Raw genomic sequence first — 11,361 nt, 5'->3', positions numbered from 1 at the left:
TAAAATTGACTCAATCAGATACACTCTATTAAATTCTAAATTTTAAATTGCAATAAGTCAGATAAACTTTATTCAATTCTAAATTTCACAGATCAGATTTACTATAAAATTTTAAATTTCACTAAGTAACATACACTTTAATAAATTCTACATTTTAAATTTCACTCAATCAGGTACACTTTATTCAAAGCAAAATTTTAAATTTCACTCAATCAAATACACTATAAAATTCTAAATTTTAAATATTACTCATGTTATTTACATCAATATTTTAAATCAATATTTATTAAATTCTAAATCTTTAATTTCACTCAGTCAGACACACTATATGCAATTCTATATGCAATTCACTCTATTTAATTCTAAATTTTTTATTTCACTAAGTCAGATATACTTTATTAAATTCTAAATTTCACTCCATCAGATATATTATTAAATTTTAACATTTACTGAGTCAGATACATTCTATTAAATTCTAAATTGTACACTTTACTAAGTCAGAAACACTTTATTCACTTAAAATTTTAGATTTCACTCAATCAGATACTCTATTAAATTCTAAATTTTAATTGTCACTCAAATATAATATATTCTAAATTTTAAATGTCACTGTCAGATACAATATATTCCATTTAAAATGTTAAACTTCACTAAGTCAGATACACTTTATTAAATTCAAAATTTTAAATTTGACTCAATCAGATACACTCTATTCAATTCTAAATTTTTCATTTCACTAAGTCAGATACATTTTATTAAATTCTAAATTTCACTCAATCAGATACAATATTAAATTTTAAATTTTACTCAGTCAAATATGGTCTTTTATATTCTAAATTTTATATTTTACTCAGATACACTATTAAATTCTAAATTTTAATTTTCACTGTCAGATACACATTATTAAATTCTAAATATTAAATATCACTCAGATACACTGCTTTAAATTCTAAATTTAAAATTTTACTCTATTCATATATTAATATGCTCTATTCAATTGTTAATTTTAAATTTCATTTGGTCAGGTATGCTCTTTCCAATTCTAAAGTTAAAATTTCACCCAGTGAGATTTTCTCTATATAATTCTAAAGTTAAAATTTCACCAGTCACATACACTCCATTGTATGGAATTAATTTTATAATGAAATTAAATCAAATTGAGTTTTTCAAAAAGATTTCTACTCATTTTTAACCTTTCTGATATAAATGTATTAGGCATCTAACCAATTTTTGGTTTTATGTCTTGCTATTTGATGAATTTGCTAATATCTTTTATTTATTACCTTTTTTAACCTTTTTTGTTTATTACCTTTTTATACTGGAATTGCTGTTTTGCTTCTGAGGTTTTTCTGTTGCTTCTGAATTTTGGCACTTTTTAATAGGGGGTGGGTCTTAAAAAAGGGCCTTCATCTGCAGTTTCTATTGATAGCACTTTACCTGATTTGGAGTGACAGGTCTCTTGCACATGTAGCCACGCCCATTCCGAAAGCTGTGATCTTCCTCGAACATGACAGTGCATTTCGTGCCAGATAGGGTTACACTAACTCCAACGTTATGAACAATGTTGGTCATATTTATTGATGTTACACACATTCCGAGTTCTGTGTCTATCTGTGTGAAATATATATTTCAGAAACTGAAGAGTTCAGGTAAACTCAGCTGTTGAACAAAGCTGTGTTACGCTAACTATCCTAGTAGTGTCTGCTAAATCAGTGATATTAACCTACTTCTGATGATTTGCAACTCAGTCTCAACTATTCCTCACCAAATTCCTACACCTGATGTAGCTCATCAACTGATTACCGTGTCGTTCATTAGCTGATCAGGTGTGCTGGGTCAGGAAACTGTTCAGTCTGCGATGTTTCAGTTGAGGAAAATACCATTAAGGTTGAACTGACATAAACAAAGTAAAGTGGAAAATACCGCTTATTACTGTAGCTACGAGTTACTGCTGCCATGAGATGCTGATTGACGGGAAAGTATCATCACTACAAGGGCCATAACATTGACATGTCATGTTTGGCTGTTCAGATTTAGCGTTTATAAAAGGCTTTCATGTCAAGTAAAAGTGGCCCAATTCTGATTTTCTGAGCTTATCCGATTTTTTAGTTTTGCTGTTCACTCTGTCGTTTGAATGTGATCTGTATGAGACCCACATGTGCAAAAGAACAGAGTTTCATGCAGCTCATCTAGAGGTAAACAATATTGATGGCCAGCGAATGCTAGTTTCTCCTGGAGCTTCAGTTTAGTCTTCACCAGCATCACAGGAGAGATTATGAAGTTCCACTGGGCTCATCACCCACAGTGTGTTCGAGTTCACCATAAAAAAGGGCTCGTTATTTGGCCACTGCCACTTCTTTGGTTCGTGTCCTCTTAAAACTTCTTCAATGCTATATACATGTAGTGAACGTCCTGTAGTAAATATAATGAATGTCTTGTAGTGAATATAGTGAATGTCCTGTAGTGAATGTCCTGTAGTGTATGTAGTGAATATCATGTAGTGAATGTCCTGTAGTGAATGTAGTTAATATCATGCAGTGAATGTCCTGTAGTGAATATAGTGAACGTCCTGTAGAAAATGTAGTGAATGTCCGTAGTGAATGTAGTGAATGTCCTGTAGTGAATGTCCTGTAGTGAATGTAGTGAATGTCCTGTAGTGAATGTCCTGTAGTGAATGTAGTGAATGTCATGTAGTGAATGTCCTGTAGTAAATGTAGTGAATGTCCTGTAGTGAATGTAGTGAATGTCATGTAGTGAATGTCCTGTAGTGAATGTCCTGTAGTGAATGTAATGAATGTCATGTAGTGAATGTCCTGTAGTAAATGTAGTGAATGTCCTGTAGTGAATGTCCTGTAGTAAATGTAGTGAATGTCCTGTAGTAAATGTAGTGAATGCACTGTAGTGAATGTCCTGTAGTGAATGTAGTGAATGTCATGTAGTGAATGTCCTGTATTGAATGTCCTGTAGTAAATGTAGTGAATGTCCTGTAGTGAATGTAGTGAATGTCATGTAGTGAATGTCCTGTAGTGAATGTCCTGTAGTGAATGTAATGAATGTCATGTAGTGAATGTCCTGTAGTAAATGTAGTGAATGTCCTGTAGTGAATGTCCTGTAGTAAATGTAGTGAATGTTCTGTAGTAAATGTAGTGAATGCACTGTAGTGAATGTCCTGTAGTGAATGTAGTGAATGTCATGTAGTGAATGTCCTGTATTGAATGTCCTGTAGTAAATGTAGTGAATGTCCTGTAGTGAATGTAGTGAATGTCATGTAGTGAATGTCATGTAGTGAATGTCCTGTAGTAAATGTATTGAATGTCCTGTATTGAATGTAGTGAATGTCATGTAGTGAATGTTCTGTACTGTATGTAGTGAATGTAGTGAATGTCCTGTAGTGAATGTAGTGAATGTCATGTAGTGAATGTCGTGTAGTGAATGTCCTGTAGTAAATGTAGTGAATGTTCTGTAGTGAATGTAGTGAATGTCATGTAGTGAATGTCCTGTAGTGAATGTCCTGTAGTAAATGTAGTGAATGTCCTGTAGTGAATGATCTGTAGTGAATGTAGTGAATGTCATGTAGTGAATGTCCTGTAGTAAATGTAGTGAATGTTCTGTAGTGAATGTAGTGAATGTCATGTAGTGAATGTCCTGTAGTGAATGTCCTGTAGTAAATGTAGTGAATGTCCTGTAGTGAATGATCTGTAGTGAATGTAGTGAATGTCATGTAGTGAATGTCCTGTAGTAAATGTAGTGAATGTCCTGTAGTGAATGTCCTGTAGTAAATGTAGTGAATGTCATGTAGTGAATGTCCTGTAGTAAATGTAATGAATGTCATGTAGTGAATGTAGTGAATGTCCTGTAGTGAATGTCCTGTAATGAATGTTCTGTAGTAAATGTAGTGAATGTCATGTAGTGAATGTCCTGTAGTAAATGTAGTGAATGTCCTGTAGTGAATGTCATGTAGTGAATGTCATGTAGTGAATGTCCTGTAGTAAATGTAGTGAATGTCATGTAGTGAATGTCCTGTAGTGAATGTCCTGTAGTGAATGTAGTGCATGTCCTGTAGTGAATGTCCTGTAGTGAACTGTGTGCAGGTAGTTAAATCACCAGTGTCTCTCTGTTACACAGTGTGCAGTGTGTGAGTTATAAGCAGCTATAAGTTAAGGCCTTTGTTATGCATTATGTAGGGAGAAGGGAGCCAAGTGAGATTCAGCCCATGCATTGGATGGCATTAAAATAATGTATTCTTTATTTGTGTGTTTGTATTTAATGTTTTTTTTTAAATAAAAACAGCCCAGGATTTGGCAACCCTGATTAAGCCCTGTAACGAGTTTAGGTACATTAGTCTTTAAATTTAATATGATGGCACATCTGTTAAGTTCAGTTTAGACAAACAATATCAAATATTATTTTATCGTGGTCACAATTGTATTGCTGAGCTTATTTAACATGCTGACCTGTCCGCAACAGTAAAGGTGTTAGATGTTAGATGTACAAAGAGCTACATGTCATTATTGTTATCAGCCTGCCTAGTTTAGTAATGAATACCCACTGAAAATGTTTGGGAACTTGACTTAAACAGTAATTACAATTTTAACTCTTGTTTTGTTTCTTGTGCTTTTTTCTTTTTTTTTCTGCATCAGTATGGGAGGCAAATCCTGCCAAAAATGAAAACAATAAAATGTAAATGCAAACCACTTTTTGCCATTTCTTTTTCCAAACATCTGTGCAAATATCCTGCTAAAATTGAAAATTAAATGAAATGCCTTCATTTGCAATTTCATTTTTTTCATGGGCCATTTGTGACAGAAATAAAAATAAATTGAAAATGCCTATTTGTCATTTCATTTTAGTCGTTATTCTGGTTTTTCACAACCAAATCTAAAAGGAAAACCCTAACAGACAAAAGAAAACACAAACTTTACTTTGGCTTTGGCTTTTCTTTATGAAACGCAGAATATGCGTCAAAACTAAAATCAAAACGCAAAGTTTACTTTCTTATTTCTTTCTCACAGCGATCAGCTGCAAATCTGACAAAATTAAAATGAAAATGCAAAACGAATAAATGAACAGCAAAGTGACCGTCAGTGATTCCGTTTTTTGGCACTCACGCACTTTAACTGTCAGAATGAAAAGGCAAATGAAAACGAACATCAGCGCCACCTGCTGGTGATTCACATTTCCACTTTTCATTTTCTTTTTCTAACTGACCAACATGCAAATATATGTTAACTAGCACTAGGCGGGGCTAAATGGTACATTTTTGGATAACCTCAGCCGTCCGAGAAAAAACACGTCAAGTCGCTGATCTGGTGGCCAAATGGCCCCAGAGAAAAGGTATCAGACCTAACAGCCTCAGAAAAAAAGTGAAAATGTTACACTGGCATTTATATCGAGATACACAGTAGTGTTCTAAGTCATACAAACCAGTCTGTGCTCAACCAGGCTTGTGTTTGGTCTGATACCTTTTCTCTGAGGCCATTTGGTATGACAGCATTTGGTCTGATGTTCAGTTTCACCAGATCTGAGTCATGACGGTGTTTTTTCTGGAGACTTGAAAATTTTGTTGAGCAAAGGCTCAGGCCTATGATGAGCTGTATGAGAGGCTGGACAGTAAAGAAGGAGTAAAGGACTTGTGTATCGCTTGGCTAAACAGAGAGATAGAGCTGGAAAGGATGTACAGCAGGTTAGGCTGATAAAGGATAGAGAGGGAAATGTACTAGTGAGTGAACAGACAGTGTTGAGTCGATGGAAGGAGTACTTTGAAGAACTAATGAATGAGGAAAACGAGAGAGAGAGGAGGACAACAGGGGGAGAGATAGTGGATCAGGAAGTGCAGAGAATTAGTAAGGTGGAAGTGAGGGCAGCTTTAAAAAGGATGAAGAATGGAAAGGCATTTGGTCCAGATGACATACCTGTGGAGGTATGGAGATGTTTAGGAGAGAAGGCAGTGGACTTTTTAACCAGGTTGTTTAACAAACTCCTGGAGAGTGAGAGGATGCCTGATGAGTGGAGAAGCAGTGCACTGGTCCCCATTTTTAAGAACAAGGGTGATGTGCAGAGCTGCAGTAACTACAGAGGTATAAAGTTGATGAGCCACACCATGAAGGTATGGGAAAGAGTTGTTGAAGCAAGACTAAGGCGAGAGGTTCAGATCAGTGAGCAGCAGTTTGGTTTCATGCCCAGAAAGAGCACCACAGATGCAATTTTTGCGTTGAGAGTGTTGGTAGAGAAGTACAGAGAAGGTCAGAAGGAGCTGCATTGTGTCTTTGTGGATCTAGAGAAGGCAGATGATAGGGTGCCAAGAGAGGAACTGTGGTACTGGTACTGTATGAGGAAGTCAGGTGTAGCTGAAAAGTACACTGCTCAAAAAAATAAAGGGAACACTCAAATAACTCATCCTAGATCTGAATGAATGAAATATTCTCATTGAATACTTTGCTCTGTACAAAGTTGAATGTGCTGACAACAAAATCACACAAAAATCAATGGAATCAAACTTATTAACCAGTGGAGGCCTGGATTTGGAGTCACACACAAAATTAAAGTGGAAAAACACATGACAGGCTGATCCAACTTTGATGTGATGTCCTTAAAACAAGTCAAAATGAGGCTCAGTGTTGTGTGTGGCCTCCACGTGCCTGTATGACCTCCCTACAATGCCTGGGCAGCTCCTGATGAGGTGGCGGATGGTCTTTTGAGGGATGTCCTCCCAGACCTGGACTAAAGCATCCGCCAACTCCTGGACAGTCTGTGGTGTGACATGGTGTTGGTGGATGGAGCAAGACATGATGTCCCAGATGTGCTCAATCGGATTCAGGTCTGGGGAACGGGCGGGCCGGTCCATAGCTTCAATGCCTTTATCTTGCAGGAACTGCTGACACACTCCAGCCACATGGTCTAGCATTGTCCTGCATTAGGAGGAACCCAGGGCCAAGCGCACCAGCATATGGTCGGTACCTAATGGCAGCCAGGCTACCTCTAGGGAGCACATGAAGGGCTATCCGGGCCTCCAAAGAAATGCCACCCCACACCATTACTGACCCACTGCCAAACCAGTCATGCTGAAGGATGTTGCAGGCAGCAGATCGCTCTCCACGGCATCTCCAGACTCTGTCACGGCTGTCACATGTGCTCAGTGTGAATCTGCTTTCATCTGTGAAGATCACAGGGCGCCAGTGGTGAATTTGCCAATCCTGGTGTTTTCTGGCAAATGCCAAGCGTCCTGCACGGTGTTGGGCTGTGAGGGCCCTCATACCGTCCTCATGGAGTCGGTTTCTAACCGTTTGTGCAGACACATGCACATTTGTGGCCTGCTGGAGGTCATGTTGCAGGGCTCTGGCAGGGCTCCTCCTGTTCCTCCTTGCACAAAGGCGGAGGTAGTGGTCCTGCTGCTGGGTTGTTGCCCTCCTATGGCCTCCTCCACGTCTCCTGGTGTACTGGCCTGTCTCCTGGTAGCGCCTCCAGCCTCTGTACGCTGCGCTGACAGACACAGCAAACCTTCTTGCCACAGCTCGCATTGATGTGCCATCCTGGATGAGCTGCACTACCTGAGCCACTTGTGTGGGTTGTAGAGTCCGTCTCCTGCTACCACGAGTGTGAAAGCACCACCAACATTCAAAAGTGACCAAAACATCAGCCAGAAAGCAGAAAGGTACTGAGAAGTGGTCTGTGGTCCCACCTGCAGAACCACTCCTTTATTGAGTGTGTCTTGCTAATTGCCAGTAATTTCCACCTGTTGTCTGTTCCATTTGCACAACAGCTGTGAAACTGATTGTCAGTGTTGCTTCCTAAGTGGACAGTTTGATTTCACAGAAGTTTGATTTACTTGGAGTTACATTGTGTTGTTTAAGTGTTCCCTTTATTCTTTTGAGCAGTATATGTTAGGGTGGTGCAGGACATGTATGAGGATAATGAGACAGTGGTGAGGTGTGCAGTTGGAGTGACAAATGGTTTGAAGGTGAAGGTAGGGTTACATCAGGAATCAGCTTTGAGCCCCTTCTTGTTTGCAATGGTGATGGACAGGTTGACAGATGAGGTCAGACAGGAGGCTCCATGGACCATGATGTTTGCAGATGACATTGTAATCTGTGGTGAGAGTAGAGAGCAGGTGGAAGAGAATCTGGAGAGGTGGAGGTTTGCACTGGAGGAATAGTGGATATATTGGGCAAAGAATGTTGGAGATGGAGCTGCCGGGTAGAAGGAGAAGAGGTAGACCTCAGAGAAGGTTTATGGATGTAGTGAAGGTGGACATGGAGATGGTTGGTGTAAAAGTAGAGGAGGCAGTGGATAGAGCAAGATGGAGGCAGATGATCCACTGTGGCGACCCCTAAAGGGAGCAGCGGAAAGAACAAGATTACAAATTATCAGACAACAAAATCTTAAAGGTTAGAGTTACAAATCAGTCATCAAAAGTCAGTAACTTCCAGTCTAGCTAATTCAGATATTAATACTACAATAACAGATGACAGCATGCATGCTAAATTGATTTGAAAGTGCACAGGATGCGTCAGGTTACAGGTAAAATGGAGAAATGTTCAGAGGTGAGGCAGAGGTCACTGCTTTAATGGTAGCTAACAAGATCATTGAGAGAAACCGTCCACAGTGTGCAAAGCCTGGAATCATCTTCCTTATGGATGCCTCCTAAGATGACTCATCTTTCTCTGAGTTGATCTTTAAGCTATTATGCAGTGACAGTTAAGGATGAGTGGACTGAGAAGTGCACAGTGAGAACGAACAGTGATATGTAATTCTGTGAGATATTTGATGTGAGCATGAAGTCCCAATTCTTAAAATACAAACGCCATTTCCAGAAAAGTTGGGACATTTTGTAAAATGTAAAATTTATAAAAATAAATCAAGAATCTGTGATTTGCTGATTCTCTTGAATCTATATTAACTGACAAAAGTATAAAGAAAAGATTTCCAATGTTTTCACTGACCTACTTATTTAAAATAATTTTAGAATTTAATGCAACACTCAAAAAAAAGTTGGGACAGAGTTTTGTTTACTACTCATTCCTCTTAATGCCACTTTTTAACTGTTTGGGACATGAAGATACAATTGTTACAGTTTTGTAAGTGGAATTTTTGCCCATTCATGCTTAGAAGTCACTGAGTAGTTCAACATTCTTGGTTGTTGTTGTCTGATTCTGCTCTTCATGATGTGCCATCCATGCTCGATAGGATTATAATTATTTGATAATGCCAAATGTCTGTGAATATATTGAATGATGAAATAAAAATGTTACCTATCGACTTTAATATTGGGGTAATTACATGTAATTTTGCATTGTATTTCTGTATTTAACCAGTAAAATCCAAAGCTGTAACAGCAGTATCTTGTGGATAAACACAAATTGTAATAGTTGGTAGGCAGATCAACCAACATTTAACTGTTATCCACTGTAAATTGTAGGATGAGGACATTTATTGACAGATTATGTCTGTTGATTAATGTTTAATAGGATTGAAAATACAATAAAGTGAGCATTGATTAAATTAATATTTTTTTATTTTACTTCAGAAATCTTTACTTTGACAGGTGCATGTTGTAGATTAAATAATTCTATGAAGTAACTTCATTACACTGTTATTTAAAAGATCGCAAACCTCAAATTGCAGACTTTAAGTGTATTAATGCAGTATTTCTGTGATTTAAATACATGCTACAGATGTTTTTAGCGATAAACATTTGTAATTCTACTAAATTTTGGCCATAAAATTACACCAAATATTTACAAGGAAAAACTAATTTTACAGTAATCCACTGTACAGATTTTTACTGTAAAACTATAGGAACTGTTTGGACTGCAGACAGGTCAGATTAGTGCCCGGACTCTTTAATATGGGGCAGTGCTGCTGTAATACATGCAGAATGTGGTTTGACATCGTCTTGCTGAAATAATCAAGGCCTTCCCTGAAAAAGACGTCGTCTGGACGGCAGCAGATGTTGATAAAACATGTTTATATCATTCAGCTTTAATGGGGCCTTCACAGATGAGCACGTCACCCAGGCCATGAGCACTAATGCCCCCTAAACCATCATGAATACTGGCTTTAGAACTGAGCACTGATAACAAGCTAAGTGGTCTTCAGCCCGGAGGACACAGTGTCCATGATTTCCTAAAGGAATTTCAAATGTTGATCCGTCGGACCGCCAGACACTTTTCCACTTCCCTTCAGTCCATTTTAAATGAGCTCAGGCCCAGAGAAGGTGGCAGCGTTTCTGGATCCTGTTTATATTTGGGTTCTTCTTTGTGTTTTAGAGTTTAACAGCGTTTGTGGATGCAGTGATGAACTGTGTTCACAGTCAGTGGTTTTCAGAAGTGTTTCTGAGCCCATGCAGTGATTTCCACTACAGAAACATGTCTGTTTTTAATGCAGTGCTGCCTGAGGGCCCAAAGATCACGGCCAGCAGATACTGGTGTTCAGCCTCGTCCCTCACAGACAGAGATTTCTCCAGATTCTCTGAGTCTTTAATGATGTTCTGCACCGTAGACGATGAAAAGCAGAAGCTCTTTGCTGTTTTATGTTGAGAGGACTGCAGACTGCTTCTACAGACATTAGTGAAAGAATGGGTCGCTCTCAGGAGCTCAGTGAATTCCAGCGTGGTACCATGATCGGACGCCACCTGTGCAGCAAGTCCAGTCGTGAAATTTCCTCACTACTAAATATTCCACAGTCCACTGTCAGTGGGATTATAACAAAGTGGAAGCGATTGGGAACAACAGCAACTCAGCCACGAAGTGGTCGGCCACGTAAAATGACAGAGCGGTCAGCGGATGCTGAGGGGCGTAGTGCGCAGAGGTCACCAACTTTCTGCAGAGTCCATCACTACAGACCTCCAAACTTCATGTGGCCTTCAGATCAGCTCAAGAACAGCGTAGAGAGCTTCATGGAATTGGTTTCCATGGCCGAGCAGCTGCATCCAAGCTTTACATCACCAAGCGCAATGCAAAGCGTGCAATGCAGTGGAGTAAAGCGCCGCCACTGGACTCTAGAGCAGTGGAGACGTGTTCTCTGGAGTGACCAATCACGCTTCTCCGTCTGGGAATCCGATGGAAGAGTCTGGGTTTGGTGGTTGCCAGGAGATGGTACTTGTCTGACTGCATTGTGCCGAGTGTAAAGTTTGGTGGAGGGGGGATCATGGTGTGGGGGTGTTTTTCGGGAGTTGGGCTCGGCCCCTTAGTTCCAGTGAAAGGAACTCTTAAAGCTTCAGCACCAAGAGATTTTGGACAATTTCACGCTCCCAACTTTGTGGGAACAGTTTGGGGACGGCCCCTTCCTGCTCCAACATGACTGCACACCAGTGCACAAAGCAGGTCCATAAAGACGTGGATGAGCCAGTTTGGTGTGGAAGAA

This window comes from Pygocentrus nattereri, chromosome 7 (assembly GCF_015220715.1).
Source record: "Pygocentrus nattereri isolate fPygNat1 chromosome 7, fPygNat1.pri, whole genome shotgun sequence".
In the NCBI taxonomy this organism is placed as follows: domain Eukaryota; kingdom Metazoa; phylum Chordata; class Actinopteri; order Characiformes; family Serrasalmidae; genus Pygocentrus; species Pygocentrus nattereri.
The sequence above is the reverse complement of the archived record's forward strand: the minus strand, read 5'-3'. Positions refer to the sequence as shown.